Genomic DNA, 20330 nt, shown 5'->3' with positions numbered 1-20330 from the left:
CTGCTGGGCCTCTTCCAGAAGAGCTTGATACCGTGCAATCACACGCATGACATCTCCGCAAAACCGCTCCATTTCCATGTCTCTGGCCTGGTAGCAAATTCCGTCCATCACCTGCATCCTCAAAATACCACATTGGCGATGTTCTACTTTGTTGGGGACGTCAACTCTGGCAAGGATGTGCTCGAGCCTGGCCACCACATCGTCGGTATCGAGGTAGAGACGGCCGCCACCAGCAATGATGAAGCTGCGGGCTGGCTGTGTATTGACTAAATTGTAGAGGTCCTCTGCCCATTCCTTGCAGGGCATCAGGCTCTTGATGAGCACTAGTGACTGCGGCTCTTCGGGTGGGTCGTCGATCATGCCGCCGAGCAGCTCTGTATCTTTTGCACAATGGATGGCAAACTTCTCATCACACTTCCTCTACAATATGTTGATTATGCACCCAAGGACTGTCATGCTGATATCGTAGACGATGGGCCATGGTGCCTGCACCGGTCGATGAAGCTCTTGCTCCCCAACCTCCTCTGACTTGTTCTCCTCTCTGAAGATGTAACGCGGGTGGGGGGTCAACATCAAAGCTTTGGTTGTTGCCTGGCATGCTTGGAATAACTAATGGTAGACGTGTGAATACTATCTGTGCACAATGTCGTGATGGTGCATTTCCGCCTGGGTTGTATGCAGCAGGCCATTAGCTGGTAGCGGGAAACCGATGAGGGAATAGGCGGGATTTTACAATTCACCCATCTGGAGCACGGGAAGACTAAGTGGAGCACACAACCCGAATACCGTATGCGGTCCCACCTGAAAAATCGAGGATGTCGCCTAGAGGGGGGGTGAATAGGCGCTTTAAAATAATTATGGTTTTGAAGGAAATATGCCCTAGAGGCAATAATAAAGTTGTTATTGTATATTTCCTTATTCATGATAAAGGTTTATTATTCATGCTAGAATTGTATTGATCGAAAACCTTAATACATGAGTGAACACATAAACAAAGAATGTGTCCCTAGTGAGCCTCTACTAGACTAGCTCGTTGATCAAATATGGTTAAGTTTTCCTAACCATGGACATGAGTTGTCATTTGATAACAGGATCACATCATTAGGAGAATTATGTGATGGATAAGACCCATCCATTAGCTTAGCATAATGATCGTTCAGTTTTATTGCTATTGCTTTCTTCATGTCAAATAAATATTCCTTTGACTATGAGATTATGCAACTCCCGGATACCGGAGGAATGCCTTGTGTGCTATCAAACTTCTTAGCCTCCCCAGATGCTTGTTGTTAATAGAGGAAAGAAGCCACATGTCTTCAAGAGGGGAAAGACATGTCAATATCTGATTGATTTTACCATTTCTTGCTTTAATGGATCTTGCTCTGATTTTCTCTTACCCTACCTTCTCCCATTGTCCAATATCAAATTCAGGGGGAGAAAGAGTTCATATCTAAGGGAAGAAAATCTTTGGAATTCATTGCATATCTTTAATCTTGGGGGACATGTCTATACTTAATGGAGTACTAAGTACTCAATCATTACATGTCATCCCAGTCTTGGTACTCTTGTGGTTTCCTGAACTTGCTTTACTTGGAGTGTGCTTGTGTTATCTAACCTTGTTTTCTCAAGCTCATCTCTTCTAAAGCCACCTCAAGACCACAAGGTAAGTATATGCATCACACTCATGTGCATGACGATCTATTGCTGGTACACATATTGTTTGCAAGAAGGATTCATGAGCATGTAGGTATATCTATTCTATCTACATCATTTACTCTGATGCATATAGCCAAGATACATGTAACTCATTGCTTGCTCTGACATGCTTATGCATTCACTTGTTCTTATATTCCATCTTTACATATTTGCATACATGTAGGGGGGCCTATGCATGTTACATGTCCTTCCAAAGCTTTACTTGTTGCTATTCATATCTTTATATAAAGCTTTGAAGTATGTTGTCATCAATTACCAAAAAGGGGGATATTGAAAGCATAAGTGCTCCCCAGGTGATTTTGGTAATCAATGACAACATATCTCTTGTTGGACTAATATTTTTATCAAGTGCATTTCAGATGAGTTCAACAATGGCATGACAAGGACAAGAGGATGTGGAAACCCCTTCAAAATGCTAAGGACAAAGATTGGCAAAGGCTCAAGATTCTTCTTTTTCATTTTAGAGATCCAAGATCACATTGAGTCCATAGGAAAGCCAATGCTATTAAAAGGGGATGAGGTGTTGCTTAATGGCTTGCTTGCTCAAAGTGCTTAGTGATATTGCTCCAAAACCCTCAACCAGCTTCTCATTTTCACATATGTCCAAAACCAAAAGTCAAACTCGGCCCCACCGATTTGATCTATCCGGCGCCACCGAGTTCATTTTACATAAACATTGCCAGAAACCCTAGTAAATTTGGTCACACCGATACGGATCTAGGTCTCACCAAGATGGCCTTGCAAACTCTTTGTTGCCTATTGCAATTATTTCGGTCTCACCAAAATGTGCAATCAGTCCCACTGAGTTTGCCTGATCAACTCTCTATTTGATCATTGCTGAAATTGGTCTCACCGAGTTTATGTGATTGGCCTCACCGAGATGAGGTTTTGCCCTAGCCCTAGCACATCGGTCTCATCGAGTTTATCATGTTGGTCCCACTGAGAATCCTAATGTTCACATTTTGAACTGAATTGGTCTCACCGAGTTCTTCTATTTGATCTGACCGAGTTGGGTCAAATGTGTGTAATGGTTGGATTTTGTGTGGAGGCTATATATACTCCTCCACCCCCTTCTCCATTTGGGAGAGAGCCATCGAAACGTGCCTAGACTTCCACTACTCATTTTCTGAGAGAGAACCACCTACTCATGTGTTGAGACCAAGACATTCCAATCCAACCACAAGAATCTTGATCTCTAGCCTTCCCCAAGTTGCTTTACACTCAAATAATCATTCCACCAAAGCCAGATCTATGAGAGAGAGTTGAGTGTTGGGGAGACTATCATTTGAAGCACAAGAGCAAGGATTTCATCATCAACACACCATATATTGTCGTTTGGAGAGTGGTGTCTCCTAGATTGGTTAGGTGTCACTTGGGAGCCTCCGTCAAGATTGTGGAGTTGAACCAATGAGTTTGTAAGGGCAAGGAGATCTCCTACTTTGTGAAGATCTACCCAAGTGAGGCAAGTCCTTCGTGGTCGATGGCCATGGTGGGATAGACAAGGTTGCTTCTTCGTGGACCCTTCATGGGTGGAGCCCTTCATGGACTCACGCAATCGTTACCCTTCGTGGGTTGAAGTCTCCACCAACATGGATGTACGATAGCACCACCTATCAGAACCATGGCAAATATCTCCGTGTCTTCATTGCATTTGCACACTCCAATCACATCCCTTTACTTTCTTGCAACTAGCATGCTTTACTCTTTCCACTGCCTATACTCTTGCCATGCCTTCTTAAAGTGTGTTAGGAATGTTTAAAATTGTGCTAATCTTCAACCTCAACTTGAAAATCATAAAAATTGCTACTTTTGCTTATTGAGGGTCTAATCACCACTGTCTAGACACCTCTTGTCGGTGTCAAAACCGGCGGATCTCGGGTAGGGGGTCCCGAACTGTGCGTCTAGGTGGATGGTAACAGGAGACAAGGGACACGATGTTTTTACCCAGGTTCGGGCCCTCTCAATGGAGGTAAAACCCTACTCCTTCTTGATTAATATTGATGATATGGGTAGTACAAGAGTAGATCTACCACGAGATCGGAGTGGCTAAACCCTAGAATCTAGCCTATGGTATGATTGTTGTTCGTCCTACGGACTAAAACTCTCCGGTTTATATAGACCCCGGAGAGGGCTAGGGTTACACGGAGTCGATTACAATGGGAGGAGATCTTCATATCGTATCGCCAAGCTTGCCTTCCACGCCAAGGAAAGTCCCATCCGGACACGGGACGGAGTCTTCAATCTTGTATCTCATAGTCCAGGAGTCCGGGTAAAGGTCTTAGTCCGGCCATCCGGACACCCCCTAATCCATGACTCCCTCAGTAGCCCCCGAACCAGGCTTCAATGACGACGAGTCCGGTGCGCAAGTTGTCTTCGGCATTGCAAGGCGGGTTCTCCTGCAAATTCTCTGTATCCATCGAATAGTGTCCGGCTTCTAGTGTGTGTTGTCCTCCTCGGCTTCTGTGACCCATAATGACCATCTTCCACGCGTCGGGCGAATGTGAAAAGCCAGGGGGTTTTATTTTCACTTACCCCCTGGTTGCGTTAATGAGCCGCCCATAAAAGAGACGGGGATTTAGATCCAATTCGCACCATCTTCCCTCCGCGAGTCTTCATTGGAGCGCCTCTGATAGAGATCCATTCCATCATGGCCAGTCGGTGCCGCTCCTCCTCTCGCCCTTCCAGCCCTCGGCCCGGAGATTGGGGCGGTGTCCCATCCCGCATAGCAAGTTAGTAGCGCTTCAGTCCAAGGGGCTTCTCCCCCCAGCATATATGGTCCCAGTTCAAGCCGGGATTGCTGCCTATAGCGGCGGAGAGCAGGCGGAGGGCGTTCCCAATCCCTCTCAAGGACAGCGGGTATGCTTAGTCCCTTATTTGATGAGAGGACTAGGATTTCCAATTCATCCGTTTCTCCGAGGTTTGCTGGAGTTCTACGGCCTCCAGCTACATAACCTCACGCCCGCCTCCATTTTGCACATCGCGGGCTTCGTGGCCCTCTGCGAGCTGTTCTTGGGTGTTGAGGCCCATTTCGCGCTGTGGAAGAGGTTGTTTTGCCTTGTGCCTCGTTCTCAGGAGGGGTCTATTTATCAGGTGGGCGGAGCCGAACTATGGCGCATCGCCGGGACCGGATATCTATCCGGCACCCCAAAGAGGGTGTCCGAAGATTGGCCCTCGGAGTGGTTTTATATAGATGACGTCCCTCTGCCGGACCCTGTACGGATCGGCCTCCCCGAGTTCAATAATGCCCCGTAGAAGAAGCGCTTGAGTTGGCGCCCACGGAACCCTCAGAGGGAAGCTGACAGGGACGTCATGTACCTGATGAGCCGGATAAGGTTGTTGGCTCATTCCGGACTAACCATGATTAAGGTAATGGCCATATGCATTACGCGAGGGGTGCAGCCGCTTCAATACAGAGGCCACCCCATGTGGGATTTCAACGGGGAGGATGATGCTACCCAGTGCGGTCGCAAGGGGCCAGATTCGGCCGCCACTTTAACGAGGATCTTATCCGCTTTGTACAAGGGGGAAGAGGAAGAATTCCTCCGTGTCAACCTGGAAGGCGGATTCTCTATGTACAATCCTCCTAGTTGGGTGAGCGGACACTTTCACTTGCCTATCCGTTTTCAAAATTCCCGTAGTTGAGTACTTAGACTAGTAATGTTTAAACGCAGGAGCTGCGCCAGGCTGTGAAGGAAATAAACAGCCCTGCTCCACAACCCGAGGATCCGGAACAGTCCCTCGATCCGGACTCCCAAGAAGATCCGGACTTATGCGTGGAGTTGATTGATGGAGTATTTCATCAATTGAGCAAGGATAACTCCTTAGTGGCCATCACGGCCGACTATCCCGGACTACTTCCAGCCTCCAAGGTAACTAAGACCGAAGTCCCAGTATTCTCATGCTTTATCTTGCATGTCGTGCACTAACAGCGTTTCGCAGGGTAAATCCTTGAGGCGGAAGGCCGAGCCCACGGTGGGCAGCCAACAAGGGCCGCTGAAGCCAGGCGGGCCAAAAAGAAGTGCGGACCAGATCGAGATTCCGGCGCAACGGTATGGTGTGCGGATTTAATGCCTAGGGTTTATGCCCTTGAGTCTTACTAATGCTCATGATTCTCTTAGAAAGAAGAGAGCCCGCCAGACTATGTCCGCCGGCCAAGGTTTGAGGCCGGGTCCGGAAGCGGAGGCGGACACGGGACGCGCCTCGGGCGTTCCTCCGACAGAGGGCGCCGACGGGCTATCTGCCACCAATTCATAGGTGGAGAGTGCCCTAAACCACAGGCGTTGCTGGACTGTTCTTCGTGACGCGTGTTTTTCCCCAGAGGCGTTGGATGCCTTTAATACAGGAGATGCGTATCTCCGTGCTGCTCAAAATGGTCTAGCCAGAGCCACGGAGCAGTATGTGAAAGACATACAGGTGAGTAGAATTGAAGGTTATATATGTCAGTAGCCCCCGAGACTTGAAACAGTGAAGATAACTGTTTGAAGGATCATGTGCTATGCAGTGTCTTACAAAGAAGAACACGCAATTGTCCCAGGAGCTCGAAGAGTGCAAGGCTCAGCTCGAGGCCGCATTGGCCACTTCAGAGAATGTCAAGGGGACGCCCGCAGGTAATATGTGCTTCGAAAGATACCTCCATTTTGAAATGCGGCAGGCGTGCAACCCTGACTATAATAATGCAGATGAGGCCGGAGTAAATCCGGACCAGCAACAACTCCTACGCCAACTAAAGGCTGGCGAGAGCGTGCTGACGAGGGTGAGGCAAGAGAAGAACAAGCTTCAAGACGCCAATACCCAGCTAGGCGAGGAACTGAAAGATGTTCGTATTCAGCTGTCTTCTGCTGTGAAGGAGAATCGGCGACTACGACGTGGCATTTTTAGTAAGTGCTTGAACGAATCTTCGAAAAAAGAATTCGGCGAGGAAGTCGATTGACAGAGCTATGTCTGTAGGTCTGCTGACGGGTCATCCAGCGGAGGAAATGCCCGGTTCATCGGGAGACCTTCTTCCCGAGCTGTTGCAACTACACGAGCGAGTTCGGCAGGCAATGCAAGGCGTCATCCAGGCTATGTGGCCATCCCTCTCCATGCCCGAAGGCCTTGAGGAGCTTGCCAAGAAGCTGGAGGGAGTGCGGCAGCGCTTCTGGTTATGGAAGATATTGGCTTGCCGTCAAGGTGCCAGGGAGGCCTGGGCCATGGTGAAGACTTGGTACACGAAGGCTGACCCAAACCAGATGGCCGAGGTTGGCCCTATAGGTCCGGACGGAAAGGAGATCCCGGTCAGCTTGGCATATGGCCAGGTGGAGCTGGCTGCAAAGTATTCCCAACAGGACTGTAAATTAGACCGCCTATTAGATGGCATTGAAGAAGAATATGCCGAGTCGGATTGACTATGTAAAAATGACATAAAAAATGCCCTCTAGCCGGATTGTAGATCGTTTGTCATTGCGGACCTTTTCGCTTCGACCTCTGGACCCTATAGTCCGGAGTGTGTCCGAATACCCTCTTGGTTATGTAAGAATCGGGGCATGCATGGAGACAAGGCATAGGGGTCATAAGTGCTTTAGCAGACAAGTGCCCAACTAGTTATGTTATATTACATGGTTAGTAAGAAACATCTTCCAGAGAGAATAGTTCCGTTAGGGGTTCCTTTCCCTGGGAGGCATGCCCTAAAGTGCATGTCTGAACTGCCGGAAAGAGCAGAAAAGCATCTGGGGGCAAATGAGTAAATACGAAAGATCATCTTTTAGCTCACCGGCCGAATATTCCCTTAAGAATGCTAGCTTTCGGCTTCACCAAGTCTGAGGTACACATCCGGCTGACCCGGCAGTAACAACCGCAGAGGTGCTCCCTTTACCACCTAGCCGAACGAACGGGAACGTAGGGGTAAGCACAGGAGCCAGGCAACCCAGCTTGGCCAAAACTTAAGTCATATCGATGCATATAATGGTGTATAAAAGGTTCATGCGGAAGCATTACACATGTTTTGGGCATGAGGTCTGTTTTATATAAACTTCTTCGTAGAGAAGCCCCCAGGTATTGTGAGCGCAGGTAGCGCGTCGGGTGCGTGCGAATATTGCACATGCGAGCCCCTAAGGGCTTGTGAGAAAAAGGGGGAGGGAGAAGGAACAAAATCCCGGACTGCCAAAAATAAAAACAAAAAATAAAACAAAGGGACGAGGGAAGGAGACGAACACAGAGTCCGGTGCTAGGCGTAGAACCTTCGTAGGCGTGCTGCATTCCATGGGTTCGGCTCGAGTCGGTTGTCCGATGCGCCTCGCAGACGGTATGCTCCGCCGGTAAGTACTTGGTCGATGATGAAGGGGCCCTCCCATTTGGGCTTTAATTTATCCTTTTTCTTGTCTGGCAGGCGTAGAACTAGTTCGCCAACGTTATATGTTTTGGCCCGTACTTCTCTGCTTTGATATCTTCGAGCCTGCTGTTGAGAGAATGCAGAATGAGCCTTTGCCACGTCGCGCTCCTCTTCCAATGCGTCCAAGCTGTCCTGCCGATCGAGCTCGGCTTCTCTTTCTTCGTATATGCGCACTCGAGGTGAGTCATGGATTATGTCGCATGGCAGTACTGCCTCTGCGCCGTATACCATAAAAAATGGTGTGAATCCGGTAGTGCGATTCGGCGTGGTCCGCAGCCCCCAGAGTACGGAGTCAAGCTCCTCTACCCAGTGCGTGTCAGATTCCTTGAGGGATTGCACTAGTCTGGGTTTGATGCCGCTCATAATGAGACCATTGGCCCGTTCGACTTGACTGTTAGTTTGAGGGTGATAGACTGAAGCATAGTCGAGCTTGGTGCCCATGTTTTTGCACCAAAGTTTGACTTCATCGGCCGTGAAGTTTGTGCCGTTGTCGGTTATTATGCTGTGGGGGACACCATGACAGTGTACGACCCCGGATATGAAGTCTATCACTGGTCCGGATTCGGCCGTCTTTACAGGCTTGGCTTCTATCCATTTGGTAAATTTGTCCACCATGACCAGTAGGGATTTTTGCTTGTGGGTTCCTCCTTTAAGGGGTCCGACCATGTCAAGCCCCCAGACCGTGAAAGGCCAGGTAATGGGTATAGTTTGTAGGGCGGTAGGCAGCATGTGGCTTTGGTTGGTGAATAACTGGCAACCAACACATCGTTGCACTAAGTCCTGAGCATCTGCCCGGGCCGTTGGCTAATAAAATCCGGTACGGAAGGCCTTGCTTACAAGGGCCCGGGCTGCGGCGTGGAGCCCGCCGAGTCCGGCATGGATTTCAGCCAAAAGGTCTCGTCCTTCTTCTTTGGAGATACACCTTTGAAGGACTCCGGTTGTGCTTTTCTTGTAAAGCTCTCCCTCGTGGACTTTGTAGGCTTTAGATCGCCGCACTATGCAGCGGGTCTCGTTTTGGTCCTCGGGAAGTTCCTGCCTAGTTAGGTAGGCTAGGAATGGCTCTGTCCAAGGGGCAATGACTGCCATTATTTCGTGGGCTGACGGCGTTGTTTCATTGGCGTATCCCCCAATTGTGTCAGGATGCTCGGTGAGGGACAGTGTAGTTGTGTCCGGGCTATTGTTTCTGGATTCTCCGTCCCATGATACAGATGGCTTGAACAACCTTTCTAGGAAGATGTTGGGAGGGATGGCCTCGCGCTTGGCGCCGATGCATGCCAGCACGTCTGCTGCTTGGTTATTTTCTCGGGCTATGTGATGAAATTCGAGCCCCTCAAACCGAGTTGTCATCTTTAAGATGGCATTGTGGTAAGCTGCCATTTTCGGGTCCTTGGCGTCGAAGTCTCCATTTATTTGGGATATTGCGAGATTTGAATCCCCGCGGACCTCTAGGCATTGAATGTCCATGGAGATTGCCATTCGGAGGCCATGTAAAAGGGCCTCGTATTCGGCTGCGTTGTTCGAATCCGTGTACATTATCTGAAGTACGTATTGGATTGTGTCCCCGGTTGGGGACGTCAGAACAACGCCAGCCCCCAGGCCAGCCAACATTTTGGAGCCGTCGAAGTGCATGATCCAGTTGGAGTATGCGCCGTATTCTTTAGGGAGTTCGGCTTCAGTCCATTCGGCAATGAAGTCGGCCAAAACCTGCGACTTGATAGATCGCCTTGGCTTGTAGGTTATGTCGAACGGGAGGAGCTCGATGGCCCATTTGGCAATCCGTCCCATTGCGTCACTGTTGTTTATTATGCCATTAAGGGGTACTTCGGATGCCACTGTTATGGAGCACTCTTGAAAGTAGTATCGCAGCTTCCGGGATGCCATGAACGCCGTGTATGCTATCTTTTGATAATGCGGGTACCGTGACTTGCATGGAATTAGCATAGTGGACACGTAGTACACTGGTTTTTGGAGGGGGAACTTGTGTCCGTCCGCTTCTCGTTGGACGACGAGCACCGCTCTTACAACTTGATGGGTTGCCTCGATGTATAATACATTGGTTCGCCCATGTTGGGCGCGGCCAGGACTGGATTTGTTGCCAATATGACTTCTATTTCTTCGAGTCCTGCCGTGGCGGCCTCCGTCCACTCGAAGTGGTCGGTGCGCCATAGGAGGCGATAGAGGGGTAATGCCTTTTCTCCTAAGCGGGAGATAAAGCGGCTTAGAGCCGCCACGCATCCTGTCAGGTTTTGTATTTGTTTGAGGTCCTTTGAGGTATCTAATTGTGACAGAGCTTGGATCTTGTCTGGGTTTGCTTCGATTCCTCTACCGGATACAATGAAGCCCAGGAGCTTTCCAGCTGGTACGCCAAAAACGCATTTTTCCGGGTTGAGCTTAATGTCATATGTTCAGAGATTGTCGAACGTGAGCCTCAAGTCGTCTACTAGAGTATCGACGTGTTTTGTTTTGATGACCACGTCATCTACGTATGCTTCGACTGTTTTGCCGATCTGGTTGGCCAGACATGTCTGAATCATGCGCTGATATGTTGCGCTGGCGTTTTTGAGCCCGAAGGGCATCGTGTTGAAGCAGAATGGGCCGTATGGGGTGATGAATGCCGTTGCGGCCTGGTCTGACTCTGCCATCTTGATTTGATGGTAGCCAGAGTATACATCGAGGAAACACAACGAGTCGTGTCCTGCGGTGGCGTTGATGATTTGATCAATTTGGGGGAGTGGGAAAGGGTCCTTTGGACAGGCCTTGTTTAGGTCTTTGAAATCGACACATAGGCGCCAAGATTTGTCCTTCTTTGGTACCATCACCAGGTTTGCTAGCCAGTCTGGATGTTTTATGTCTCTGATGAACCCGGCTTCTAGCAGTTTTGCTAGCTCCTCTCCCATGGCTTGTCTCTTAGGTTCGGAAAAGCGCCGTAGGGTCTGCTTGACGGGTTTAAACCCTTTTATGATGTTCAGGCTGTGCTCGGCCAGCCTGCGTGGGATTCCTGGCATATCCGAGGGGTGCCAGGCGAAAATGTCCCAATTTTCTCGCAGAACGTCTCTGAGTGCGGCGTCTACATCGGGTTTTAATTGTGCCCCGATGGAGGCCATTTTTGTAGGGTCCGTTGGATGGACTTGGAATTTGACTATTTCATCCACTGGTTTAAAAGAGGTGGACTTGGATCTCTTGTATAGTATCACGTCGTCCCTGTCCACCGTGGAGCGCAACGCCGTTAATTCCTTGGCCGCTAGGGCCTCAGATAATGCCTCCAGGGCCAGTGCGGCTGTCTTGTTTTCAGCGCGGAGAGCTATGTTCGGATCACTTGCGAGAGTGATGATTCCGTTGGGCCCGGGCATTTTGAGCTTCATGTACCCGTAATGGGGTATGGCTTGGAAAATTGTAAATGCTTCTCGCCCTAGCAGATCGTGGTAGCCGCTGCTGAACGGGGCCACTTGAAACATGACCTCCTCGGATCTGTAATTGTCCGGCGTGCCGAACACCACATCCAGTGTGATTTTTCCTGAACAGCACGCTTCCCGGCTTGGGATTATTCCCCTAAAAGTTGTGTTGCTTCGCTCAATGCGGCTCCAATCAATTTCCATTTTTCGCAGGGTTTCCTCGTAGACGAGGTTGAGTCCGCTGCCGCCGTCCATGAGTACCTTTGTAAGTCGGAAGCCGTCCACTATCGGACTGAGGACCAATGCGGCTGGTGCTCGGGCTGTCCGGAATTTAGGTTCGTCACTGGCATTAAAGGTGATAGCCGTGTCACTCCATGGGTTTATTGTTGCTACTTGGTAGACTTCGGTGAGGTTGCGGAGCATTCGTTTCCTTGCATTGTTTGACGTGAACGTCTCGAAGACTGTCAACACCGTACTAGGGAGGTATTCTTCGGGTGCTGGAGTTAAAAGCTCCTCGCCGCTTCTGGCTACCTGCCGTAGTATCCAACATGCTCTGAGGCTGTGCATTGGTGCGGCTTTCCCTGAATTATGAATTCTACAGGGTCCATTGAGCCATCCTTCCAGTACGGTCCCATACCCTATAGAGGGTTTTTGTTTTTTGATATTTGGCTCAGATGCCTGTCGATAATGCGCCCTTTTGTATCGGACTCGTATTATATTCGGGGCCGGATTGTCCCAGAATTTATCTTCGATTTTCCGAACGCTTTCAATCGCACAGTACTTTCGTACTATGGATGTCAAGTCGGCAAATCGTGTAATTTTGCAGTGACTTATGGCGTTTAGGATTCCGATGTCCGTGCAGTTGTTAAGGAAGAGTGAAATTGCTTCTTTCTCACGACAGTCCTTTATCCTGTTCATAACCAGGAGGAATCTGGCCCAATAGTGGTGTACTGTTTCTCCGGACTCTTGCCGTATTAGGGATAAATCCCGTATAGTTGGGTGGGCGGGTGGAAATAGATCCGGAACCCTGCCCGATGTAAGATTCAGGGGCCGAGCGGTTTCCGAATTCGGAAGCTTGCTTTCTCGGATATTATTCAATGAATCGGGCCTGCTGCCTGACTTTAGGTTCAGGGTTCGGGCGACATCCTCCCCTCCGCGGGTATCCGGCTTGGAGGGATCGGGAATCCGGACGCATCTGGTCCTTAGGGCGGGCGAAGAGTCGCCGCATTGTTCTTCCACCACTTCGATGTGGTGGGTAATCTGGGGAGAGTCAATCTCTCTCTGATCGGGTTTATGCCCAATCTGGTCGTAATCAGTAGCGACTCCCAGGGCCGCGATGCGATCCAAGAGTTCGTTCAGGGAGAAGAGCTCCATCGCATCCAACTACTCGGCGAGCTCCGAGCTGATGCAAAGATTGCTTTTGATGGCCCGAGAGGTCATCGTTGGCGCGGCGGCCGGACTGACGGTCATCAAAAACCTTCCTAGACGGAGAGTTTGGCCGACAGCCAAAGCTCCTTTAGCAACGATGCCGTCTTTAAAGACAGGATGCGACATCCTTCCTGATGGTGACGACACAGCGGAACTCTCAATGAAAGCACCAATGTCGGTGTCAAAACCGGCGGATCTCAGGTAGGGGGTCCCGAACTGTGCGTCTAGGCGGATGGTAATAGGAGACAAGGGACACGATGTTTTTACCCAGGTTCGGGCCCTCTCGATGGAGGTAAAACCCTACTCCTGCTTGATTAATATTGATGATATGGGTAGTACAAGAGTAGATCTACCACGAGATCGTAGTGGCTAAACCCTAGAATCTAGCCTATGGTATGATTGTTGTTCGTCCTACGGACTAAAACTCTCCAGTTTATATAGACCCCGGAGAGGGCTAGGGTTACACAGAGTCGGTTACAATGGGAGGAGATCTTCATATCGTATCGCCAAGCTTGCCTTCCACGCCAAGGAAAGTCCCATCCGGACACGGGACGGAGTCTTCAATCTTGTATCTTCATAGTCCAGGAGTCCGGCCAAAGGTCTTAGTCCGGCCATCTGGACACCCCCTAATCCAGGACTCCCTCACCTCTTCTCGATCCTTTCAATTGGTATCAGAGCATTGGTCTCCATTGCTTTGGTTTAATCACCATTGGAGGAAAATGTATGATTCTATGATTTGGAGTATTAGACATAGAGTCCCTATGCTTGACGGAGAGTTCTTTAAGCTTGGTAAAATGATATGCTTGAGATTTTCAATGAATATGATTTGAAAAAGTACATTGCTAGCCCTTGTGCGCCACCTATTGATCCCTTGCATCCTACCCCTGATGAGTATCTTGACATGACCCGCAATCTTAGAGCTATCAATCTTTTCATAAGAGGATTGCCTAGAAATTTGCTTGCATACTTGCCTACATTTGATTATTCTTATACTATATGGAGATATCTTGAGGAATGCTTTCCAAACTACTCTTTGAAAAATCTAGATGAGATTCTTCAAAAGTCCATAGCTTTTCATTAGATGAAACCTAGTGATCCTAAATTTGATGATTGTCTATTTGAGCTTCGTGATCTCATGCGTTCCAAAAGGAGATGTTGGTGTCATTAGTAGCATCATTTCTCAAGTCATTAGAATTCATAAAGATGCACATTGTCACGATCATAAATTGAATGAATCACTTTATCTACGTGATGATCAATCACAAGATGATGTTGAACATGGATATTATGATGAGGATGATGATAGTGACTTTGATCTTGATGAGTCAATGAGACATTTTGGTCTTATGGCTAACCTTCATGGTTACATGGCTGGAGGGAAGGAATGGGTTCTTGATAGTGGATGTACCGATCACATGACTGGAGATAAGGACATGTTTCGAGAGCTTGCTGAAAACAATGGTCCCCGAAAGTATGTCGCATTTGGTGATAGCTCAAAGGGTAAGGTGGTTGGCCTTGGCAAGGTGGCCATCTCACATGACAGCTCCATCCAAAATGTTATGCTCGTTGAATCTCTTGGCTACAAATTACTTTCCGTATCTAGACTAGCTGATTTCGGTTTCAATGTCCTATTTACTGAAGTAGATTGCCAAGTGTTTCGAAGAGATAATCATAATATGGTCTTTACCGGTATACGTAGAGGTGATCTATACATTGTTGACTTCACTAAAAAGGCTCAACCTAGAACTTGCTTAATTTCTGAATCTTCTAAAGGTTTGTTGTGGCATAGAACATTAGGTCACGTGGGCATGCGAAATTTTGATAAGCTTATTAAAGGTGATCATATCCTTGGAGTTAAATATGTTGTATTTGACAAGGATAGACTTTGAAGTACTTGTCAGCAGGAAAACAAGTTGGAGGAAGTCATCCCGTGAAGAACATCATGACCACGAGAAGACCACTCGAGCTGCTTCATATGGATCTTTTTGGTCCCAACACCTACAAGAGTCTTGGTGGTAACTCGTTCGGATTGCTCATTATTGATGATTTTCTCAGATTTACATGGGTGTTCTTTCTTGATGATAAATCACAGGTCCAAAATATCTTCAATAACTTCGGTAGCAAGGCCCAAAATAAATTTGAAGTGAATATCAAGAAGGTTCAGAGTGACAACAGAACGGAGTTCCAGAACGCCAATGTGGATACCTTTCTTGATGAAGAATGGATTTCACATGAGTTCTTCTCTACGTACACACCTCAACAAAATGGAGTTGTTGAGAGGAAGAACCGGACACTCATTGAGATGGCAAGAACGATGCTTGATGAATACAAGACGACAAGACATTTTTGGGAGGAAGCGGTTGAGATAGCTTGTCATGCAACAAATCGTCTATATCTTCACAAGCTTCTTTGCAAGACGGCATACGAGCTTCTCACTGGTAACAAACCCCAAGTTGGATACTTTCGAGTATTTAGCTCAAAATGTTACATTCTAGATAAGCATCGTCGTTCAAAATTTGCCCCTAAGTCTCATGATGGTTTCCTACTCGGTTACGGCTCAAACTCTCACACTTATCGTGTCTACAACAATTTCACCCAAAAGGTTGAAGAGACGGTAGATGTGAATTTTGATGAATCTAACAGCTCGCAAGTAGAGCAATTGCTGAGTGATGTAGGAGACAAAGATCCCTCGGAAGCGATTCAAGACTTGTCTATTGGCAAGATTCGCCCAACGGAGGTGAAGGAGAGTACCTCGTCCGTTCAAGTGGAAGCCTCAACTTCACACCAAGGTGAACCACAAGATGACTTGGAGGCATCCACAAGTGGAACACGACAAGATGAAGGAAAAGAGGATGTACAACAAGATGAACCTCATCGACCTCCCTGTCCACCTCCACAAGAGAACAACAACACCAACGACAATGAAGAAAGACAAGAGGAAGAACAATACAATGAAGAGGATGTTCCACCCCGACCCAAACAAAAGCTCTTACGAGTTCGAGCAAGACTCTCAAGAGATCATCCCATCGAACAAATCTTCGATGATATCCAAACCAGGAGAATTACTCGCTCAAAAACTTGTTTGGCTAACTTTTGTGAACACTACTCATTCACTTCTAGTATTTAACCTATGAAGGTTGAAGAATCTCTTGATGATCTGGATTGGGTGAGCGCTATGCATGAAGAGCTACATAATTTTGAGAGGAACCAAATATGGATGTTGGTTGAAAAGCCCGGTGAGAAGCACAATGTCATTGGAACCAAATGGGTGTTTGAGAATAAGCAAGATGAAGATGGAAATTTTGTACGCAACAAGGCTCGTCTCCTCGCTCAAGGCTACACTCAAGTCGAAGGTATGGACTATGGTGAGACATATGCCCTCGTTGCTAGACTTGAGTCCATACACATCTTACTTGCTTATGCCAATCATAATGACATTACTTTATATCAAATGGACATAAAAAGTGCCTTTCTTAATGGTGAAATTGAGGAGGAAGTTTATGTTAAACAACCTCCCGGCTTTGTTAATCCGAAGAAACCTGATCATGTTTACAAACTTCACAAAGCTCTTTACGGTCTTAAACAAGCTCCTAGAACATGGTATAAATGCTTGACTAAGTTTCTCATCCAAAAAGGCTTTGAAATTGGGAAAATTGATTCTACACTTTTTACTAAAAGGGTTAATGGTGACTTATTTGTGTTACAAATTTATGTGGATGATGTCATATTTGGTTCAACTAACCCACATTTTAGTGAAAAGTTTGGAAGGCTAATGTCGGAGAAGTTTGAGATGTCTATGATGAGTGAACTCAAATTATTTCTTACTTTGCAAATCAAGAAAACTAAGGAGGGTACCTTTGTTTCCCAAACAAAGTATACCGAGGACTTATTCAAGAAGTTCAACATGCAACAAAGCAAAGGTATGAAAACACCCATGCTTACTAGTGGACATCTTGACTTGACTAAGGATGGCAAACCGGTTGACCAAAAGGTTTACCGCTCTATGATTGGATCATTGTTATATCTAGTGCCTCCCATCCCAATATTATGCTAAGTGTGTGCATGTGTGCACGATATCAAGCGGTCCCTAAAGAATGTCATCTTAAGGCTGTGAAAAGGATAGTGAGATACTTAATTCATACACCAAACTTTGGCATTTGGTATCCTAAGAGGTCTTCTTTTGATCTTGTTGGCTACTCCGACTCGGACTATGCCAGAGACAAGGTTGATAGAAAATCCACTTCGGGTACTAGTCAATTTCTTGGTATATCTCTTATATCTTGGTCCTCCAAGAAACAAAACTCGGTATCCTTATCCACTGCCGAAGCGGAATACATTGTCGCCGAATCATGTTGTGGTCAATTACTTTGGATGACCCAAACACTTAAAGATTATGGGATACATGTGAAACATGTCCCACTACTTTGTGACAATGAAAGGGCTAGTAAGAATGCTCATAATCCTGTGCAACATTCTCAGACTAAGCATATTGAAGTTCGTCATCATTTCATTTGGGATCATGTTGCTAAAGGAGACATCAATCTTAAGCATGTTGTACCGATAAGCAATTGGCAGATATTTTCACCAAACCGCTTGATGAGAAAGTGTTTTGTTATTTGAGAGGTGAACTGAACATCATTGATGCCTCAAACTTGGAGTAGGAACTCCATCTAGATGCATGCAAGGCATGAGCCTTTCTATGACTAATCCTTGATATTTCTCTTAAGATGATGATCATATGTCTTGGATCTATACTTCTACCGTTGCATGTTATCTAACCCTTGTAGGTACTTGGATGAGCTCAAATCCATGAGATTGCAAGCCACTCACAACTTAAGCAATCTCTACATCACCAAGTTTCTACTATATGGTTGTGGAAAACAAGGAAGGATGACCTCACTAAACATATCCTTGGACAATTTCTATATATCAAATTTCATTTTGTATCAAGTAACATGTTTGTCATTTTTTGGATACACAAGTTCTCTTCCTTGCAAGACTAATCCATGTAGGAAGATAAACTCAAACTTCATGTGGTGCTCTCAACTTTTGGTGGACTACATCAACCTTGAGCATCCAACACAAGTTCAACTACATGACCAAGATCAACACAACCCAAGGTATGTTATCCTATCTTAGAGAAGCTTTGACCCAAGTCATGAGTTAAAGCAACTCAATGAGATGTGAATGCATCAAAGTGCTTAAATGAAAAATGGTAACCCCATTTTGAGCTTAAACGATGAGTATGACCTTTGATCAAGTGACTTCACTTGACTCCTAAGTCAATATACTCTAACATAGGTGACTTTGTAGCTGACCCCTTCTAGATGAAGTTATCTAGTGTTTCTATGTTCCCTATTTTTTCTTTGATTCTGTCTTTGTGTTCCCTTTTATCAAAAAAACTTCATCTAGATATCTTTTCTTTTACGTGTTTCCTTATCTAATTCATTGCAAATCTTTCAGTAAATTCCCTGCAAATCTTTGTGAAATCTCAATTGCCAGGTGAGCTGAGTTGACATAAATTTTTCTCTACATTGAACTCGGACACACCGAGTCCAACAAATTAGCTAGACCAAATTACAAGGGTTCCTTGTATATAGTTCATCGGTTCAACCGAAAAGGAATAGCTCGGTTTGACCGATTCACATTCTCAACAGCTCTGATATCTCGGAGTTGCCGATAAAAATCACTTGGTGTCACCGATTTCATTGTTGAAGAAAACTTTTAGCCATTGCATTTCCACTTCTCTTCCAGCTCCACTCAATGATTCTTATCCTCTACCCACATCATAATCTACATGCTGGTTTGTATTGTGTCTTAAGGACCAAACCTAATTGACTCATACTCTAGAAGTTCCCTTCTTGGAAATTGATGTCAAAGGGGGAGAGAGAACACATCAAAGCTTATCACATTGGAGAGAAAGCACATCTTAGCCTCCCCAGATGCTTGTTGTTAATAGAGGAAAGAAGACACATCTCTTCAAGAGGGGAAAGACATGTTAATATCTGATTGATTGTACCATTTCTTGCTTTAATGGTTCTTGCTTTGATTTTCGCTTGCCCTACCTTCTCCCATTATCCAATATAAGATTAAGGGGGAGAAAGATTTCATATCTAAGGGAAGAAAATCTTTGGAATTCATTGCTTATCTTTAATCTTTGAGGACATGTCTATACTTAATGGAGTACTAAGTACTCACTCATTACATGTCATCCCAGTCTTGGTACTCTTGTGGTTTCCTAAACTTGCTTTACTTAGAGTGTTCTTGTGTTATCTAACCTTGTTTTCTCAAGCTCGTCTCTTCCAAAGCCATCTCAAGACCACAAGGTAAGTATATGCATCACACTCATGTGCATGATCATCTCTTGTTGCTACACATATTGTTTGCAAGAAGGATTCATGAGCATGTAGGTATATCCATTATTTCTACATCATTTGCTCTGATGCATATAGCCAAGATACATGTAACTCATTGTTGGCTCTGACATGCTTATGCATTAACATGTTATTATATTCCATCTTTACATGTTTGCGTACATGTAGGGGGAGCCTATGCATGTTACATGTCCTTCCAAAGCTTTACCTGTTGCTATTCATATCTTTATATAAAGGTTTGATGTATGTTGTCATCAATTACCAAAAAGGGGGAGATTGAAAGCACAAGTGCTCCCCGGGTGATTTTGGTAATCAACAACAACATATCTCTTAATGGACTAATATTTTAATCAAGTGCATTTCAGATGAGTTCAACAATGGCATGGAAAGGACAAGAGGGTGTGGAAACCCCTTCAAAATGCTAAGGACAAAGATTGGCAAAGGCTCAAAACTCTTCTTTTTCATTTTAGTGATACAAGATCACATTGAGTCCATAGGAAAGCCAATACTATTAAAAGGGTACTAGGTGTTGCTTAATGGCTTGCTTGCTCAAAGTGCTTAGTGATATTGCTCCAAAACCGTCAACCACTTTCTCATTTCCACATATGTCCAAAACCTAAAGTCAAACTCGGCCCCACCGATTTGATCTATCCATCACCACAGAGTTCATTTGACATAGCCACTGCCGGAAACCCTAGTCAATTCGGTCACACCAATACAGATCTCGGTCTCACTGAGATGGCCTTGCAAACTCTCCATTGCCTATTGAATTATTTCGGTATCACCGAAATGTGCAATCGGTCCCACCGAGTTTGCCTGACCAACTCTCTATTTGATCATTGCTAAAATTGGTCTCACCGAGTTTATGCTATCGGTCTCACCGAGATGATATTTTGCCCTAGCCCTAGCACATCGGTCTCACCGAGTTTATCATGTCGGACCCACCGATTTTATCACGTTGGACCCACCGAGTTTATCATGTCGGACACACCAAGAATCCTAATGTTCACATTTTGAATTGAATAGGTCTCACTGAGTTCTTCTATTCGGTCTGAC

The sequence above is a fragment of the Triticum aestivum genome, chromosome 3B, assembly GCF_018294505.1.
Source record: "Triticum aestivum cultivar Chinese Spring chromosome 3B, IWGSC CS RefSeq v2.1, whole genome shotgun sequence".
Taxonomy (NCBI): domain Eukaryota; kingdom Viridiplantae; phylum Streptophyta; class Magnoliopsida; order Poales; family Poaceae; genus Triticum; species Triticum aestivum.
Note: the sequence above shows the minus strand (reverse complement) of the source record.